This window comes from Oreochromis aureus, linkage group 9 (assembly GCF_013358895.1).
Source record: "Oreochromis aureus strain Israel breed Guangdong linkage group 9, ZZ_aureus, whole genome shotgun sequence".
NCBI lineage: Eukaryota > Metazoa > Chordata > Actinopteri > Cichliformes > Cichlidae > Oreochromis > Oreochromis aureus.
The window spans coordinates 38,835,948-38,857,253 of record NC_052950.1 but is presented as its reverse complement, the minus strand read 5'-3'; the positions used below and the strand labels follow the sequence as shown (position 1 = coordinate 38,857,253).

General features: G+C 41.5%; 1 long non-coding RNA gene across 1 annotated transcript; it reads left to right on the top strand.

The window, feature by feature from the left end:
* The first annotated feature begins 18,259 nt into the window (after positions 1-18,259).
* Positions 18,260-20,714, top strand: LOC120441898. The gene is made up of 3 exons (XR_005614361.1): positions 18,260-18,390; positions 19,317-19,485; positions 19,815-20,714. It is a non-coding gene; the product is annotated as an uncharacterized LOC120441898 (long non-coding RNA).
* The last annotated feature ends 592 nt before the right edge of the window (positions 20,715-21,306 follow it).

Genomic DNA, 21,306 nt, shown 5'->3' with positions numbered 1-21,306 from the left:
GTCAGGTCACAGGACTGAAGAGAGCTCAAACTGGGCACACAGTGGTTCCAGTCTGGACCAAAGACACTATACTGGGACTGAGGGACTGCTTTGACTGCTCCCACTGGGACTTTTTAAAGGCTCATGTTCTCACTTAGATCATCGATTTCTACTGACATTTCTTTCTGGGAAAAATGGGGATTACTTTGCAAACAGGAAGTATGTTCCCCAATAAGCAGCCCTGGATTAGTAAATCACTCCAACATGTTCTCAGGCAGAAGAAGCTGTCTTGTTATGAGGGAGAGAAGAAAAAGATTGAGGCACAGAAACTTGTTGAAAGAGAGATAAAGCAGCTAAAATCAGGTGTAAAAGTAAAGCAGAGGATGAGCTGAATAAAGGACACTCAAGGCTGGCTTGGAAAGGAATGAAGTCCATGGTGGGGATGCAGAACAAGGAGCAAAGATGAATGTGATGCTGAATCAGCAGAAGACTTGGACTCATTGGATTCCAGCTTTGATATCATTGATTTCAATGAAGAGCTTTGTGATTGTAGCAAAGGGCTGGTAGCTCTGAGAGTCCCACTGATGAGGTGTTTGTGTGGAAATCTCTTAGTGGGACCAAAGAGAGAAAAGCCCTGGTCCTGATGCTGTGGGAGGAAATGATTGAAGTGTGCTGTGAGGAACTGACTGGGAGATTTTCACACATTTTCCAGTCCTCCTTGGAACAACAGGAAGTTCCCAGCATATGGAAACAAAGGTTAAGTGTCCTATGGCCCTCAGTGATGATGGTGCTGTGGCCCCACCACCTCCACCTCTTTGTAAAGGAACTAACTGTAATCTGAAGCTTCAAATGGAACTAAGACTTCCTCCACTAGGTGGCAGTGTCTGAGGAGAAAGTGTTAGTGGAGCTGGCCTGGAGTCAGAAACAGGAAGATGCAGGATTTGGGCTGAAATGGGGAAAAGTGGTTGGCACTAGTGCCTTAAAGCAAGAAGGTTGTAGGTTGAAGCTTGTTGGCCTTTCTGTGGAGGTTGGATGTTCTCCCACAGTCCAATGAAATGCTGCTTAGGTTCATTGGTGCTTCTAAATTGGCTGTAGGTGTGGATGTGAGAGTGTGCTTCTCTCTCTCTCTGTTGGCCCTGTGATGGACTGCTCACCTGTGCAGGTGGACCACGCCTCTTGCCCTATGACAGCTAGGGCACAGGCTGCAGCCCTGTGAGCCTAAGCTGAATAAACAGTTAGCAAAAATGATCCATAGATGGCCTGAAATTCCCCAGTTAGCAGTTTGGTAGATAGCTATGACATGCTAATCCCATCCAGCAGCTGTATTCTACCTGTAAGCTGATCCCTGCTGAGCCAAAGCACTTTTTCAGATACAAATTACAACCTTTAATAGAAACCTATTGGTCAGCATCTTATTAGCCTGCTGTTAGCTTCATTCCACAGAAACCTGAGAGAAACTAACAGAGTTGATAAAGAATAAAGAGAAATGTGCTGATTTAAAGCCTTTGAAGTGCTTCAGATGATCTGTGTCCACTTCTGTCCACTCATTCATTCATGTAAGCTTCTAATGCAGCTTTGATCTTCACAGTCTGCTTCATCAAACTCATTCTAACCCTGAATGTCAGAGTCTTCCTCCTTCTCTTTCCCATCATTCATGCTGGCAGTGGAGGAGATTTGGATGTTGGACTGTGTTTTGGATGATGTGTGTATGTTTGTGTTGGACTGCTGTCTGTAAAGCAAACGCACATTTTGCTTTGGATTTCAGTGTCACACAGACTTTAAGGTGGAATGAAGAGTTGGAGAGTTTCACAGTGAATTATCCAGTGGAGGATTTTTCTTCTTCTTTGAAGGTTTGAAATGTGAACATTGTTCTGCTGCAGTCAATGGACTAAACCAGAGAAGAAGAAAACAGACTTTACCATGAAGATCCTCAGTGTGGATCAGTATAATATCAGCCTGATGTCTGCAGTTTAGTGTCAGCACAACTTTCACATCATATTCATCTCAGCACAACTAAAACATGCTGACTTACAACAGAGTTTCAAGTTTACATCCTGGACTCTCCAGGAAACCACACAGATGCTTCACTCCTGAATCCTGCAGGTTGTTCTTAGTCGACGACCAGTAGTCATTACTCAGGTCCAGCCATCTCAGATGGGAGGGGTTGGACTTCAGTGCTGCTGCCAGATAATCACAGCTGATCTCTGACAAACCACAGTCCCCCAATCTGTATAAAGAATGAAAGATGTAAGTTTATTAGACAAAGTGCTTGAAATCATTCAGTGTTTCATCATCTGTTCAGAGCTGAAGAAGGTTCAGAATGTAGAAGTTTAGAAAATGGAAACTCCAAACAGCTGAAGCCAACAGGAAGCAGCTTCAAACAAACACAACAAGAGAAAAAACTCTGAATCTTTCACATTAAAGTCGTACATTTCTCATAAAAACAGGACAAAGACTTGAAAAAGTCGTGTTTTTCCTTCCAGGAACCACAAGGCTTCACTTTTAAAGGTGAAGTGTGAAAGAAACGGACATATTTGAAGTCCAACACCTTTTTCCAGTCACATGATTAAAGCAGACAAACTACAAGCTCATTTTCATTCCAACAAGTCATCTTCTGACCTGGACTAACAACACTGGTCTCTATGTGCAGCTGGCTGTGAGGCTCAGGGAGCGTCTACAAAGTGCAACACTGAAAGAACATCACACACTCATTTGCTTCCATCACACAAACATCTACTGTCATTATTGTCACCAAACTCTGTGGATCCTTTATTGCAAATTCAAATGGGATCAAATGGTCAGACAAAAGAGGGTTATGAGGAAATATGATGAAATGTTGTGTATTAGCAGCAAGTTATTGAATCATTTGCTAATGTGAGAGATGCATACAGAGCCACCCCCTCCTCCCATTAGGGAAGTCAGACCACAACCTGGTTTACCTACAGCCACAATACACACCCCTCGTCCAAAGGCAGCCTGTCTGGCTGCCCATTAGGAGATGGACCCCAGAAAAGGAGGATGCTCTGAGAGACTGCTATGACACCACAGACTGGGATGTGCTTCTGAGCCCACATGGTGAGGACATAGAGGGGGCGACACACTGTCTGACAGACTACCTCAACTTTTGTGTGGACACGGTCGGCCCTGCTAAGATGGTACGGTGTTATCCTAATAACAAACCGTGGGTAACACAGGAAGTCAAAGCTGTCCTCAACATGAAGAAGAAGGCTTTCAGGAGCAAAGTGAAGGAGGAGATGAAAGCAGCACAGCAGGAGGTGAAACGCTGCCTGAGGGAAGCAAAGGACACCTACAGGAGGAAGGTGGAGCAGAAGTTGGAGAGGAACAATATGAGGGAGGTCTGGCATGCTGTGAAAACCATCACAGGCCACAACACCAAGAACAGCACAGTGGGGGGGACTGTGGAGAAGGCAAACGAACTCAACAACTTCTTCAACAGGTTTGACCAGCCCACAACCCCCCCACCCTCACCCTCACCTTTACTACAGAGCCCTCTCCCCACTCTCCCACCTCCCTCGCTTCCCCCCCTTCCTGACACTATGACACCCCCCTCCTCCAACCCTCTCTCAACAGCAGGATATCTTCCCCCCCTCCTTCCAATCATCTCCTAGTGTCACAGTGGATCAGGTCAGGAGACAACTGAGGAAGCTTCCCCCCAGAAAGGCAGCAGGCCCAGACAAGGTGTGTCCGAGGATGCTAAAGGCGTGTGCTGTTGAACTTGGGGAGCCGCTACAACGAGTCTTCAACCTCAGCCTGCGACTGGGGAGAGTGCCCGCCCTCTGGAAGACATCCTGCATCGTCCCGGTCCCCAAAAGGAACCGGCCCAATGAGCTGAATGACTTCCGACCGGTGGCACTGACGTCACATCTTATGAAGACTCTAGAGCGGCTCTTCCTCAAGCTCCTCCGACCACAGGTACAACATGCCCAGGACCCACTACAGTTCGCATACAAGGCGGATGTCGGAGTGGAGGATGCCATCCTGTACCTCCTGCATAGAGCCCACTCACACCTGGACAAGGGAAAAGGCACGGTCAGGATCCTGTTTCTTGACTTTTCCTGTGCCTTCAATACCATCCGGCCCTGTGTGATCCAGGAGAAACTAAACAGGATGCAGGTGGACCCCTGCCTGGTTGCTTGGATCTCAAACTACCTCACTGACAGACCACAGTACGTCAGGCTGAAGGACATCACGTCTGACACTGTGGTCAGCAGCACAGGAGCACCACAGGGAACTGTGCTGCCCCCTCTTCTCTTCACCCTGTACACCTCTGACTTCTGCTACAACTCTGAATTATGCCATATTCAGAAGTTTGCAGACGACACAGCCATCATGGGGTGTATCTGGGATGATCAGGAAGAGGAGTACAGGAGTCTGGTGAGGAACTTCGTCACATGGAATCACACAAACCACCTGCAACTCAACACCTCAAAGACTAAGGAACTGGTTGTGGACTTCGGGAGGTCCAGACCAGCTCCACTGCCGGTTCAGATAGAGGGAGAGGAGGTGGAGGTGGTCAACACATACAAGTACCTCGGGCTGTGGGTGGACAACAACCTGGACTGGTCATGCAACAGGCAGCACCTGTATAAAAAAGCCCAAAGCCGACTGTACTTCCTCAGGAGGCTGAGGTCTTTCAACATCTGCAGGAAGCTCCTGAGGATGTTTTACCAGTCAGTGGTTGCTGGAGTACTTTTCTATGCTGTGGTGTGCTGGGGGAGCAGCACAGCAAAGAAGGATCATCCAGGCTGGAAAAACTGATCAGGAAGGCTGGCTCTGTGGTCGGTATGAAGCTGGACACTCTGGTGTCAGTGGCAGAGAAGAGGACACTAAAAAAAACTGCTGGACATTATGGACAATGCTGGGCATCCTCTGCACACGGCCATAAACAACCAGAGGAGTCTGTTCAGTGACAGGTTGCTTCTCCCAAAGACAAGAACCAACAGACTTAAAACTCCTTTGTCCCACACGCCATCAGACTGTTTAACTCTCTCTGGAGGGAGAGGAGGGAGACAGGAGGACAAAGGAGGGGGGGACAGCTAAGCTGTAGTGCCTCTTCACTTCACTGTGCAATACTTTTTGTGCAATACTTTTTGTTAATAGTCAACGGTGCAATAGACTTCAATACTTGAAATGTGCAATTCACTTGTATTTTTATTTTTTATTCCTATTTATTCTATTTATCCCCTTCGTATATTTTATTTATATATGTCTCTGAATTTATATTAGAGATGGACCGATCCGATATTACGTATCGGTATCGGTCAGATACTGACGTAAATTACTGGATCGGATATCGGTGAGAAATTAAAAATATAATCCGATCCATTAAATATAAAAAAAAAAAACACCTCACAAAACTTGCGACACGGCGTAACTCGGCTCATAACCGTAGCACGTTGGAGCAGTGTGCGTCACGTGATAGAGCGGCTGTGTGTATTTGTAGCCTCGCTACCAAACCAGCATTTCATCTCCGAGGAAGTTATCCCAGAGAGAAGTAAAGCAAGTGTGTAAGTTCATCTCTGAATGTTTGTAAAGCGTTCCCATGTTAAGCTTAACAACCGATATATGGAGCGACTGCCTCTCTCCCTCACCTTCCTGCGGCTACTTCAATCGTGAAACTGCTTAATGATCAGCTGATCGGCTTTTCTGTGGCGAGTCCGTCTCTCTTCTTTGTTTTTGGCCCACTTTGCACCAGAAAGAGGAAACCAGCGGCGGAACAACAGCAGCACGTTTAAGCTTGATAAGCTGTTGTTAGAATGTATTTAATATTACTTTCTACACCAGGATCCTTTTCTACGTAGCTGACTGCTGGTAACTGTGCAGGGGCGGATCTAGCAAAGTTTAGCCAGGGGGGCCGATAGGGCATGAACAGGGAAAAGGGGGGCACAAAGACATACTTTTCTTTCTTATTCTCATTTAAAATGTCTCGCTTTTAATAAATAATTATCTGAATCTTACACCCAAAGTTTTAATCTGATGTAAAATGTATAGAAGTCCATTACTGTATATAGTAACTGTTAAGTCTATATACCCTAGTAAGGTATAGTACTTTTTTCTTTGAGAAGGTACCATCTGTGCAGTCTGCAATTCTGTTGAAGAAAGATGTTGAATCTATTTAATTATTCTTGAAAAATAATTTAATTCTGTGCATTTTTTCACCCTGCATCAAATTAAAGTTGATTACATCGATTAAGCATCATGAGGTGGAGGGTGGGGGTGGTTCCTATTTTTTTTTGCTGGGAGTTTGCAACCCTATTAGTTAGGTTGCTTAATATTTCTGCTAAGTACTCTTTAAAATACCAGAATAGGGAGGATGGAGCAGGTTTAAGTTTATTAGATTGATCAGTGTTGCTGAACTATGAAATATTTTGGGTGCAGTGTATTTTTTACACACAGGTATAACAGAATAGCTTTAGTGTTATTGTTTATTTAAACTTGAGTATGAACTTATACAAAATGCAGCAAGATATTAAAAAACAGTTTTATTGATTAAAAACACACTATATCGGTTCATATCGGTATCTGCAGATATCCAAATTTATGATATCGGTATCGGTATCGGACATAAAAAAGTGGTATCGTGCCATCTCTAATTTATATATGTGTATATATATATATATAATATTCTGCTCACGTTCTGTCGGTGCTGTGCTTTTGGAAACCGAATTTCCCAGTGGAACACACCCGAGGGATTAATAAAGTTTTATCTTATCTTATCATTTCCCTCAGAAACCAAACAAAATGATTGACAAACATGTTTTTACAGACTTCCGGATGGTGGGGAAGCTGGTCGCAGCATAATCTTTCAGCTCCAAGGCGGTTTGGTTGCCCCTTGAAAACTGACATGTTATAACATAACGAGGAATATCCATAGTAGTATGCCAGGGGGTAACAAGAGAAAGATAAGAGGAATTCGGCAAGAAGGTGCGGAGGAAGGAGTTTTTTCACCGAAAGAAGTTGATGGTGCTAGCAAGCTAAAGCTACCCGGAGCTATGGAGGCAATGGAAGCTAATATTCTTGCGGAGCTGAAAAAAGTCCAGGATAATTTAAAAGGTGAAATAGCGGAAAAGACTGGACCTGTGAAAACAGAAATGTTGGAGTTTAGGAAAGAAGTGGGGCAACGGCTCGACAAAATTGTCACGGACATGAAAGAGGTAACAAGCAGGATCGAGGAAGTCGAACAGAGAGTAACCGAGGTGGAGGAGGTCACAGTCGACCTTAAAGACGTGCTTGGCCATACTCTCCAGTTACAAGAGGACCTCCAGACACGTCTGTCCGACCTGGAAGCCCGCTCCCGCAGGAATAACATACGTGTTCACGGGATACCAAAGGGGGAAGAAGGGGACAACATGCTCGAATTCATGGAGAATTTTATAAAGAAGGAACTGGCCCTCCCCGACACCAATCTGGGCATACAGCGGTGCCACCGCACACTCGGCCCCAAGCCACCTCCAGGCTCCAACCCCAGATCCGTCGGGATTCATTTTTTGGAATACAAGATCAAGGACTTGGTGCTCCGGTCTGCATGGACCAAAAAAGAAATACTGCTGAAGGGGAGACGTGTGTATTTTGATCAAGACTATCCTAGTGGCATTTTAGCGAAACGCAAAGCATACAAAACGATCAGGAGGACTTTAAAAGAGAAGGGGCTCCGCTTCCAAACACTGTATCCGTCGAGACTGCGCGTGTTTTATGAAATCGGACCCGTGATCTACAATAACGCGCAAGACGCATCCGAAGACCTGGAGAAGAGGAAGTTGATGGAAAAGGGAGCGGATGACCCAATCCCACGCATCCCCGTACTCAAGCCGAGGACGCCCTTCTGTGAAAGAGCGAGCGGGGCAGCACGGCGGACCCGGGAGGAACGGATGAAATACATCCAGGAAAAACTCCAGAGATTCAAGTGCATGGATAGTAACACCTAAAAAGATTTTTTTTCGCACCTATGACGGCAGTTTTCCTCGTAAAATAAGAGCGAAAGGTTTGACTGCAGTTTGGGATGTTACCAGCTTTCTCCAAGAGCGCTGCTACGATGAGCGGAGATCACCAAGCAGCACTACGAGGGGCTCTCTGGGACTCTAGGGACTCTCCTCTTTGTTTTGAAGTTGGACGTATACTTCATAATTGGAAGTCATATATGTTATTTGTTCAGGTACGTTGTTCATGTGTTCCGCAGACCCCCATTTTTTTTCCAGAGCACCTAAAGAGTTACAGGTATTGTGTATTTTCTTTTTCCTGATGGAGATCAGACAACAATATAAGGTAATAACACTTAATGTTAATGGTTTACATAACCTCATTAAAAGAAACAAAGCTCTTGCTAAAATGAAACGAGAAAAACAAGATATAATTTTCTGGCAAGAAACATCTTTCTGCCATCGAACACAACAAATTGTGTAAAATGGGGTTCAAAAATGTGTTTTATTCCTCATATGTAAAAAACCATTCTAGAGGAGTGGCCATCTTATTGTCTGACAAAGTACATTTCCAACTCTCCTCACAAATCAGAGATAAAGAGGGGCGTTATATACTGGTTAAAGGGTACATAGATCACAAGGAAGTTACATTGTTTAATGTGTACAGACCACCAGGGACTGATAAACACTTAATCAGGACCCTTTCTGAATTAATTGCAACAGAAACATCAGGCGTATTAATATGCGGTGGAGATTGGAATATTCACCTGAATCAGTTTCTGGACACATCCAGCAAAACTAAATTGCCACAACCAGAAGCAATATCTGTTAAAAGAATGCTTAAGGAATTGGGGTTGGTTGACGTGTGGAGGGATTCGCACTCACTGGAAAAGAAATATACTTTTTTTTTCACATTCCCACCATATGTATTCAAGACTGGACTATTTTTTTATGTCACACTTTGATAAGCATAGAATTATAAATTGTGACATAGAGGTGAGAGGTATTTCGGACCATGCAGGGGTGTACTTGACACTCCATTTGGATTCGGATTGGAAAGAGTCTTTATGGAGGCTCAATACTAGTCAACTAAACGATGTAGAATTCGAAAGGTTTGTAAAAGAAGAATTTAAGGAATACATGGACTACAATAACAATGGTGATGTTTCTCCTAGTATTTTATGGGACGCAGCGAAGGCAGTTCTCAGAGGGAAGCTAATTTTGTGGTCCTCATATAAAAAAAAGAAAAAGAGAAGTATTTAATAGACCTTACTACGAGACTGAAACACCTAGAATCAGAACATGTGAAAAGTAACGATGATAACACCTTATCACAAATTAAAGAAACACAACAGATATTAAATAGGTTATACGAAGATCAAATAGAGAAAAGGGCTAAATTCATTAAGCAGAATTATTATGAAAATGGTCCCAAATCCAAGAGACTCCTTGCTCGGAGGCTACGGAAACAGCACGCTGACAGATTCATTCAGAAAATTAAAATCCCAGCAAATGATAAGATATGTCATGACATGAAAAGCATAAAAGAATCTTTTGTGACCTATTATACCCGACTGTACGCAGAACCACACAGGATAGATGTGCCCTCTGTCAATGTACTTCTTTCCTCACTTGATTTACCATCGATAGGAACAGAACAAAATAAAAGATTAACACAAACAATAACTGCGGAGGAGATTAACAAGGCCATCTCATAATTGAAAAGTAATAAGATGGCCGGTGAGGATGGCTACCCAGCAGACTGGTACAAACACTTCAGACATCTAGTAACCCCTCTGCTGAGGGATTGCTTTAACCATGTGCTTACAGGGGGGGAGATACCACCATCCTGGAAACGAGCAGTTATTTCAGTAATTCCCAAACTGGGTAAAAATAAAACAGAATGTGGTTCCTACAGACCCGTATCTGTCTTGAATATCGACTACAGGATATTTGCAACAATATTAGCTAAATGGTTGGAATTTATAACTTCAGAACTAACGGATACAGATCAAACCGGTTTTGTTCGAAATAGGCAAACTCACGATAATGTGAGGCGGGCTCTCCATCTAGTAAACAAAATGAAAAATATCGAATCAGTAGCTGTTAGTCTTGATGCCGAAAAGGCATTTGACTCTGTCTGCTGGAGATATCTTTATTCGGTTTTAACAGCCAAATCATCAGATGCTTACAGTCTCTATATAACTCACCCACTGCCAGGATTAAAATTAATGGTGATTTAACAGATGCACTACAACTGGAGAGAGGCTGCCGTCAGGGATGCCCCCTGAGTCCCACTCTTTTTGCGCTATTCATTGAGCCCCTGGCGCAAGCTATCAGGGAATCTAAAGACATTAGAGGTGTACTAATTAACAATATAACGTATAAAGTTGGTTTGTATGCTGACGATGTTCTCATAACGCTAACTAACCCGGAAATCAGTCTGCCTAATCTTTTTTCATTATTGAAAACATTTGGCATATATTCCAGATATAAATTACATTTACAGAAAACTCAGATTCTCTTATATAATTACCGCCCATCACAAGATGTTCAAAAGATAGCCAAGTTTAACTGGAGTAACTCCTCTATAAAATATCTAGGAATCCATATACCCATAGATCTATCCGACCTCTATGAATGCAACTATGTCCCACTAACATCAGAAATTAAGGCAGACCTACAGCGCTGGTCATTATTGCCAATGAATATGCATAACCGGATAGATATAATAAAAATGAATCTTTTGCCAAAGCTTCTCTATTTGTTCCAGGCGCTGCCTATACACGTACCCTCCAAGCAATTTAACGATTGGAATAGGATGATCTCTAACTTTATTTGGGCCAAACAAAAACCAAGAATAACATTTCAGACATTACAACTGCAAAGGGACAAAGGTGGACTCGCTCTGCCGTGTCTTGAGGACTATTATAGGGCTGCACAGTTACGAGTGATGATTGGGTGGTGTGATCCAATGTGTGAGGCTAAATGGAAGGAGATAGATCAATCCTACTGTGAGACACCGCTTCAATCACTGCTTGGAGATCAACCACTCATTAAAAGACATATAGATGCAGACCTGCTCCCGACACTAATGAAAGGGCCCATAGAGATATGGCACAGGATACTCAAATATGAGAAAACTGAAAAAAGTGCCCGGACTTTACGATGGCCTGCTTATGATTCGGATTTTGCACCTGCAAACATGGATAAGAGATTTATACAGTGGTCACATAAGGGTATAACAGGCTACTGGAAGATTACAGATAAAAATGTACTAAAAGACTACCAGCAACTCCAGAGAAGTTTTTACTTGGAAAGACAGGATTTCTTTAGATACCTCCAGCTGAGGCACCATTACGACAGAAACATAAAATTCCTAGAAGAGGAGGCCACGGGCTTGGTTAAAATCTTCCTTGACTCATGTAAGGAGAATGCACCAAAGAGACAGATATCCAGATTATACAAATGTTTACAAACATGTAGGAATAATGACACAACGTACATCAAAGCTAGATGGGAAAAAGAGGCTGAAATAATAATACATGACGACAACTGGTTCAATATATGTAAGGCTGTGGTAATGACCTCGAGCTCAGGCCTATGGAGGGAATTTGCATGGAAAAACATAGTGCGTTTTTTTGTCACACCGAATGCTAAGAGTAAACAAAGTAAAGACTCCGACAAGGCTCAATGTTGGAGGAACTGTGGATGTGTATCTGCAGGACATTTTCATATTTTTTGGGAATGTGCCAAGATTGTCCCCTACTGGCTAGTAGTGATCACAGAAATCAATACCATGATGGGCTTGAACTTGGCCCCTGATTTCACTGTGTTTTATCTATGTGATTTGCCACAAGGACTGAGGAATTCAGACAAATATCTTTTATTGATATTATTGGCTGGTGCAAAGAAAGCCATAACTCGCAAATGGCTAAACGTGGATCCACCGTCATCCTTGGACTGAATAGGCATTATCAAGGAAATCTATACAATGGAGAGACTGACTTTTTCACTAAGACTGGATGCGGATAAATTTGAGAAATACTGGAAAAAATGGGACCTTTATTTAAATGGAAAAATATTATAATTTCTGATACCATGTTTTATTGCTGTTGTTCAGCTATTTGATCTGATTGTACCATAAAGGGATATGTCCTTTTTTTTGTTTTGTTTGCTAGCTTCGATGCTCTGTGAATGTTGGGGGTCTGAGTGTTTTGTAAAAAAATTATACAAAACTGTCAATAAAAAATAAAGTGTAAAAAAAACAAACATGTTTCTACAAACTCAGTGTTGGACTTGGATCAGCAGGATAAGCTGATGTTTAAAGGCATTTGAGTCTCGCTGTATGAGAGTCCAGTTATTCCTCAATATTTATGGATGATGTTCTTTCAGTGTTGCACTTTGTAGACGCTCCCTGAGCCTCACAGCCAGCTGCACATGGACCAGCTGACATTACCCAGCATTAGAGGCGGCTGTAAAACATTCATGTTCCCATTTAAATGGTTTGAATTGGAAGAAAACGATGTTGATTCATTCAATCCTGAATCGATGTTTAATATAAATGGATTTTGCCAGAATCTCAGCTTAAAGCTCACAAACTATTTCAACCAGCAGCAAACAGCTAAAACAGTAAATGAGAGCAGCTAAACACACAAAGATGGAAACACAGAGCGTGGATCGTTCACTCGACGGCACGCACACGGACACGCCGTCGGGGCTGAAAGTGGACAGCTCACAGATCCTGAAGCTGCAGGTTTCATCTGTCTCCAACCAAAACTGAGTGAACCAGCAGCAAAAGAAGATCAAACTCTGCTTCACGTTTGATAAATATGCTGATGAATTCTCTCTGACTTTGGCTGTTCCTGCCTGCACAGCTCTCTCTCTCAGTGTGTCCTCCAAGAACAGCTTCAAACATCTGTTTCTGCATCATTCACTGTTTCTTAGCCACCAGTCTGCTGTTGTGTTCAGTGCTGTCGGCCTCTGACAGCAAAGCCTCGTTTCTGCTGCTCCATGGAAACTTTTAAAATGCTGACAGATTACAAACTCTCAGCTGTGTCTGTAATCAAACCTCTGTAACTTTGCTTCACTTCAGCAGCATCAGCTCATGTTCACATGTTGATTCATGGTTTGCTTCAGTTTTTGATCGACTGCAGAAGATTTTGAAGCTTATCTGCTATAAAAAGCCAGAAGAGGAAAATCTGCTTCATGTGTTTCTGTTTGATCCTCAGTGACTTTGACACAAAGGCCTCTGCTGTGATGATCACACCTCTGATCAAGTCTCACAGTGTCACAACTGATAAATGATCAGAGTTAGAAGATTTCTGACTGTCTGCTGTGTGCCGTGACCTTTGACCTGCTAAAGAGAGTCAGCTGTGGATTATTCATTGTTGTGTCTGATACTTAGAACTGTGAGGAAGAAGCTACACAGTTAATCAGGGTCCCCTCTCTGAATCAGGAAAGGTGGGCAGGCGCGTGTGGGCCGCGGGCCATACGTTGAGTCTCACTGTTTGAAATGTGAACATTGTTCTGCTGCAGTCAATGGACTAAACCAGAGAAGAAGAAAACAGACTTTACCATGAAGATCCTCAGTGTGGATCAGTATAATATCAGCCTGATGTCTGCAGTTTAGTGTCAGCACAACTTTCACATCATATTCATCTCAGCACAACTAAAACATGTGACTGACCTCAGAGTTTCAAGTTTACATCCTGGACTCTCCAGGAAACCACACAGATGCTTCACTCCTGGATCCTGCAGCTTGTTGTTTATGTTGCTTATAGTCGACGACCAGGAGTCATTACTCAGGTCCAGCTGTCTCAGATGGGAGGGGTTGGACTTCAGCGCTGCTGCCAGATAATCACAGCTGATCTCTGACAAATCACAGTTGCTCAATCTGTATAAAGAATGAAAGATGTAAGTTTATTAGACAAAGTGCTTGAAATCATTCAGTGTTTCATCATCTGTTCAGAGCTGAAGAAGGTTCAGAATGTAGAAGTTTAGAAAATGGAAACTCCAAACAGCTGAAGCCAACAGGAAGCAGCTTCAAACAAACACAACAAGAGAAAAAACTCTGAATGTTTCACATTAAAGTCGTACATTTCTCATAAAAACAGGACAAAGACTTGAAAAAGTCGTGTTTTTCCTTCCAGGAACCACATGGCTTCACTTTTAAAGGTGAAGTGTGAAAGAAACGGACATATTTGAAGTCCAACACCTTTTTCCAGTCACATGATTAAAGCAGACAAACTACAAGCTCATTTTCATTCCAACAAGTCATCTTCTGACCTGGACTAACAACACTGGTCTCTATGTGCAGCTGGCTGTGAGGCTCAGGGAGCGTCTACAAAGTGCAACACTGAAAGAACATCACACACTCATTTGCTTCCAGCACACAAACATCTACTGTCATTATTGTCACCAAACTCTGTGGATCCTTTATTGCAAATTCAAATGGGATCAAATGGTCAGACAAAAGAGGGTTATGAGGAAATATGATGAAATGTTGTGTATTAGCAGCAAGTTATTGAATCATTTTCCTCACAAACCAAACAAAATGATTGACAAACATGTTTTTACAAACTCAGTGTTGGACTTGGATCAGCAGGATAAGCTGATGTTTAAAGGCATTTGAGTCTCGCTGTATGAGAGTCCAGTTATTCCTCAATATTTATGGATGATGTTCTTTCAGTGTTGCACTTTGTAGACGCTCCCTGAGCCTCACAGCCAGCTGCACATGGACCAGCTGACATTACCCAGCATTAGAGGCTGTAAAACATTCATGTTCCCATTTAAATGGTTTGAATTTGAATAAAACGATGTTGATTCATTCAATCCTGAATCGATGTTTAATATAAATGTATTTTGCCAGAATCTCAGCTTAAAGCTCACAAACTATTTCAACCAGCAGCAAACAGCTAAAACAGTAAATGAGAGCAGCTAAACACACAAAGATGGAAACACAGAGCGTGGATCGTTCACTCGACGGCACGGACACGGACACGCCGTCGGGGCTGAAAGTGGACAGCTCACAGATCCTGAAGCTGCAGGTTTCATCTGTCTCCAACCAAAACTGAGTGAACCAGCAGCAAAAGAAGATCCAAACTACGCTTTACGTTTGATGAACATGGTCATGAATTCTCTCTGACTTTGACCTTTACTTCCTGCACAGCTCTCTCTCTCTCAGTGTCCTCCAAGAACAGCTTCAAACATCTGTTTCTGCATCATTCACTGTTTCTTAGCCACCAGTCTGCTGTTGTGTTCAGTGCTGTCGGCCTCTGACAGCAAAGCCTCGTTTCTGCTGCTCCATGGAAACTTTTTAAAATGCTGACAGATTACAAACTCTCAGCTGTGTCTGTAATCAAAGCAGAGATGGAACGATGCCATTTTTATGTCCGATATCGATATGAATCCAATATAGTCGATTTTATAATCAAACATTTTTTTAATATCTTGCTGCATTTTTTCCTATTCAAGTTTAAAAAATCTAAACACTAAAGCTGTTCTGTTGTACCTGTGTGCAAAAACACACTGCAGCCAAAACATTAGACAATACTGATCTTTGTATTTAAACTTTCATCAGAACTTTAAATCTAAGTATTTAAAGTAATGTTCAAAAGTCATTTAAATGCTATTTGATGCAGACTTCAAAACCTCTTTGGTTGTGAGCAAAAGAAGTGCAACATCAGCACAAAATATTGTTTCTATTGAACAACACAAACAGGTTGTAGAGTGGAGCCTTTTACACTTACAGCTGAACAGAAACAACATCCAGAGTGGAAAACAGTGCAAATAACTGCAAACAGGCTTCATGACACTCAATTTTGATCAGGATGGATGTCAGTGTGAGCTGTTTCTATTACATTTAACCTCACAATCAATGTTGTCTCATTTCTATACAAAACTTAACACAAGTATGACAAAAGTGTTTTTGATTGTTTTGCTTTGAACCATGAAACTGTTTAACAACACAGTTTGTCTCAAAGTCAAACTTGAGTCCGTCCATCGTTCGGTCAGACTGAGCAATGACAGCACACAGACGTAGACAACAGCTCTCTGAAACACCAAACTCAGGTCCTGTTGATGCTGATATACAGTGACACAGTTACATGGGTGATTCATCCTGTTATCTTTAAACAGCTGCAGCTTTCACTGACAGCACATGTGGTGCTTTAACCTTTGCACTGTTTTCATCAGTTCATTATGGAGTTACTACAAAGAGTGAAGCTATAGGATGATCTGCTGTCACTGGGTGGTGCTGAGGTCTGAATCTGAGGACGGCTCCTGTAATCACAACGAGAACACAATCATCACAAACTGAAATATAAAGTTGATCTCTGAAATAAAGCTGATCCTTCTGTCCTCACACACTCGGGAGTGTTCTTCCCTTCTCTTACATTTTTTCAGTCCTACAGTTCTGCTGACAGCTGTTTGTTTTAAAAAAAAAGCCTTATATACTAACAGATGTTCCAATATAATGTTCACCTTTGAGTTGTTGGAGCTTTATATGGACATCTGCAAAGATGATGGAGCAGGTTTCAGTCCTGGTTCAGTCTGCTGCTGCATCCTGGTCACAACATACAGAGGTGTTATCAGCACTGGTATCAGCACCGGTGTCAGCACCGGTATCAGCACTGGTATTGAACAAGAAATATTAATGCTTCAAACTATTTGTCTTAAAGGATGTGAGCTGTACAGAGTGCTGCACATGTGTATTTGTGAACATACCTCATTAACAATATTTGAGACAGTTTTTAACCTGAATATTTGCAACAAACTCAGTATAAAAATACAGTCAGTGCTAAAAAAGTTAATCAGTGGAAAAATGAAACATTTTAACTTAAGCTGCCAACAGGAAGTCGTTGGTTTCAGTAAATATCGGGCTTTGCTATTTGATCAGTTTTTACGGATTAATGAGGAGTTACTGAAGTGCCAGGTTTTTAAAGTTGGTGTTACTGTCTTTACAGATGTGGAGACTGAAAACATGCTGCTGTTTAATAAGATATTTAATATTCAGCTCTGCACAGGAGCTGCAGCAGGATGCAGCCTGTTGCTTTTACAGTATAATACTTGTAATAAAAGTACAGTAACAGTAATTAGTAGGGCTGGGCCATATCATACCGTTCACGGTAATACCGGTGTAATTTTGGGCAGCGATAGGAAAATGAAATATCGCGATAGAATATGGGTAAAACGCGCATGCGCAGTGCCTTTGTTTACATACACACATGGCGGTGATGCAGAATGAGAAGGGCGAAAGTGGATCGTTAAATGAAACGGATGAACCAGAACTGGTTTGTAAAAATGCTGCAACTTCAGTGGTGTGGAACTGGTTTAGCTTTCGTCCGTCAGATACACAACAAAGCACTATTTTTGGTAGAGCATGCTAGCGGGCCGTCGTTATTACCGTGTTGTTTGGAAAATACGGGACACTTAAAATCAATCCTTTGATTTTTCTGAAAATCGACAGTGCCCCTTATAATCCCGTGTGCCTTATGTATGAACTCTGGTTGTGTTTACTGACCTCGAAATGATTTTATGTACACGGCGCTCGAAAATCTGTCAAATGTTTTAGTACGACTTTGCTAAGCTACGAAGCCTCACCGCTTGATTGATTGTCGGAGCATTACGGCTATCATAGGCAGGAGCCTCGCGGAGTGATACGTACTGTGCTTCAACATAATATTACCGTATTGTGTGTGTATAAGCTCTTTTTAAGTTTTGTGGACATTATACATGGTTATGCTGAGGATATGTCGGCCAGTTTCCACTGGAAATGCCTTTTGGTTAAACTGTCAGCAAGGAATTTGCATTTGCACTGTTAAACTTTTATATAACTTTAATGCACATAAAAAAACAGCTGCTTGTTTAAGTGAAAATACATTGATGGGGTTTTTTGCACTAATGAAGTTGTGGAGTTGTAAAGTATGTTGTCTAGTGTCAATTATATTGTCAGTTATATCGTTATCGCAAAATTTCAAATGTATATCGTGATAAATATTTTTGGTCATATCGCCCTGCTCTAGTAATTAGTGACTGAGCAGCCCTGGGCGTTTCTCTTGATTTCTTTAGTTAGGGTAAATTCATTCACCTGCACAGATTAGCTAAACGAACTTTACAAAACAAGTTTCCCGACAGCCGAGTGCTCATTTTAGCTAGCTAGGTCTCAGGAGCTAGCTAAGGACGGTAGTTACAGATTAGCTTACAAACACGTTTAACTTACCGAAAAAGTGCAGCGGGGCCTCGGGTCCTTCTGTCGGGTAGTCCAGTTTACTGATGAACACCTCAGGCTGTCAGGTTAAAACAGGGTGGTCGTGTTTTCGTAGCATAAACGCTGGCCCTCCTCTCGAGAAGGGTCTGGCTGCAGCCACTGGGGAGCGCCATATTACCTCCACAGTAACCGGAAACACGTGACCTCCACAGTAGCCAGAAACACGCATGGATACCGTGGAAGACTTGCAAGTGGATCGCAAAGGTTGGGACAGAGTCTTTCTTAAATAAATTTGCCGTTAGTAATTTCATAATTCTAGGAATCGTCTAGTTTGCTTACACTGATCATGTTGCCACTTTTTTGCGTTACAACAACATTCGTTCTTATTTAAATTTTTTTTTTCATCGTGCTCCATGGCAGAGGAACACACAGCTATGTGTTTTCCTGGCCCTGGTTTAAGTAAGAGAGCTGGATTAAGGGCTTCTGTGGGTGAGAAGAAGAAAAACAACACATTTTGCATTAGAATATGATTTATTGTTGGCGTCAGAGATGCAAAATAACGAAGTACAAATACTTCAATACTGTACTTAAGTAGAATTTTCTGGTATCTTCACTTTACTGCTGTACTTTTTTGTGCCTACTGTATACTTCTTTATACTTCTACTTCTCACATTTTAGCACGCGTATCTGTACTTTGTAATCCGTACATTTCTAAATCAGTCCCCGCCACAAGTGCTTGGACGCAAGTTTGCTTCAAAATTTTGTACATAAATTATATTTTAGAGTTTAATAAAGGTATAAGTCAATACTTATACCTTTATTCGATTATTTTTAAACAGAGGTGTCTAAACTGTAGGAAGGAATATGTGTACTTTTGACACCTCTGGTTAGCGTCAACACTGTAAATTTCGTCACAAAGAGATTTATATATTTATCAATACTCCTATTCGCTATTCTATTCTGTACTGCATTTTATCGCCCAGATTTTAGTTAGCCTCTGTTCAATTGACTGTTATATGTCAATAGAATCATATTTCACAAATTAAAGTGTCTTGTAAATTATGGGTTTTTTTTTTTTTTCAAGAATTTTCTTCCCAAATCTCTTACATGCCAATTGTAACGTGTTATTTCTGCTAAAACCTGAACTTAAATGTGTATATGGTGTTTATCTGTTTTTCTCTCCGTTTTAGATGCACATATCAATCTGGCATTCAGGCTTAAAGCCAGAATTGCAGGAATGCAACACGTGTTGCAGAGGACTCTTTCACTGCCCTCTGTGCCCCACTTTCAGCCCTACTGTCAGGGCAAAGATTGAGGAGCATCTAAATGTGCATATAAAAAATGCTTTGCCTTTCAAAGGTATGTTTGTATTAAATATACTTTATAGTTATGAATATGCACTTTTTTCAGCACTTCTGCAGTATCTTTGTTGACTTAAAGTTGCTGTTCACATTGTACAGCAGTGCATTCATCAGCGAGAGGAAAAAGTGTGTTTTCATTAAATATTTTTTTTCCTGTTCACCATATTTCCTGACAGCTCTTGTGATCCACACCATTTTGCTTTCATTATTGAGGATCGCTTGGATATTTTTGTTAATATGTACAATCTGATTGTTAGATAAACTGATTGCATTCTATACAACTACATTTAAATTACATGTTGTTTTTTGTTTTTTTCTCTCTTACAGACAAAATGATATGCCGGTGCACTTTCACTGCCCTGTCTGTAACATGACAATCATACAGCGTGGGGATATGGCAAGGCAAATATTGTCATGTCAGCGTTCAGGACTGCTCCCCGCTGCACTGTCCGTGGAGCCCCATCTCCCTCTCGATGTCTTGTCTCCAGTATCTAAACCATTTTCTGAATCTTCAGTAGAACATTCATGTGCTCTACCCTCTGTGCTAAATGAAACTGTGGCTTGTGGAAAGTCCATGAAAATGAAATGCCCTCACTTAGTCTTCTTAAAAAAACAACAACTTTAAGGCTCACATGATGAGGAGGCATTCAAACAGATCAACAGATGTTTGCCTGGCCTGTCATCTGCAGTGTTTTTGTGTAGAGGGACTTCTTCCTCTTTGTTTTTCAGTTTGCAGAGGACATGGAGCTCTTTTTAAAAGCATGTGCTGATGAGCAGGGACTACGGGTCAATGCGATGTTTGACATTTAATGGACAGATGAAGGCACTGGCTGTTTGTTTGTGTTTTTTATGTGTTGTTTGTTTTTCAGTGTACAGAATTCCAGTTAACCTTATTATAAAATGTTCACTTGTTTCCATGTCCATACTTATAGTAAAAAATTTAAGTGTAAATGTAACAGCATTGTTTATACTTGTAACTTCAGAGTAAAAAGCTTATTGTTGCTATTAATGTATTACCCTGTAATCAATAATATTTGTATACATTTTACGTATTAACCCTCTGATCTCTATCCTGGCCATTTGGGGCCACTTCACTTTTTTTTGACTACTACACTGCAGTGGACCAAAAGAATGACACAGGTTTGATCTTAAGGATCTAATAGTTGTGTGTGTTTGTGCATGACATTGCAACGCAAATATGTATTTGCAAGATAGACTGAAATAAATTATGACGCATCAAATATTACACAGGCTGCAGTGAATTTCTGTTGATACGGGCTATTGAGGTTTGAGTTTCCCAGTCAAACTTAGCTTTGAAGCACCTGCTAAAAACTGTTTTACTCTTGTACATTTCATAACAAGACACCATAGCCAAAATATTAACTCTCAAAAAAAAAATTCAAAGCTGCAGCACAAACAGCAACAAATACTGTTAGTAAATGTGTCCTGGAGTTTATGCAGGAGCAGAAAGTGCTGCTGCTGTAAGTAAGCCTAACAGCTTCCAGATCACTTATTTTTCTGGAAAGATGGTAAGAAAGGCATCACTGCTCATCTCTACAATCTCTACAGTCTTGGAATACAAGCCTTTGTCCCATGAAACCACTTCACAGTAGTACTAAAACCTATAAATGAAGAGTGATCCTGGAAGAAATGGGGCACACACTAGTGACCTCAACAATTGCAAGACAGCCTTTTCCCCGATGCTCAGATGAAGAAAAAAAGGAAGTTTCATGAAAACATTAGGACTTTATCACCGTTTTATCTGAACAGTTAATGGTAATATATAACCTAACTGGCTATAAAGAGTAAAAAATTTAGA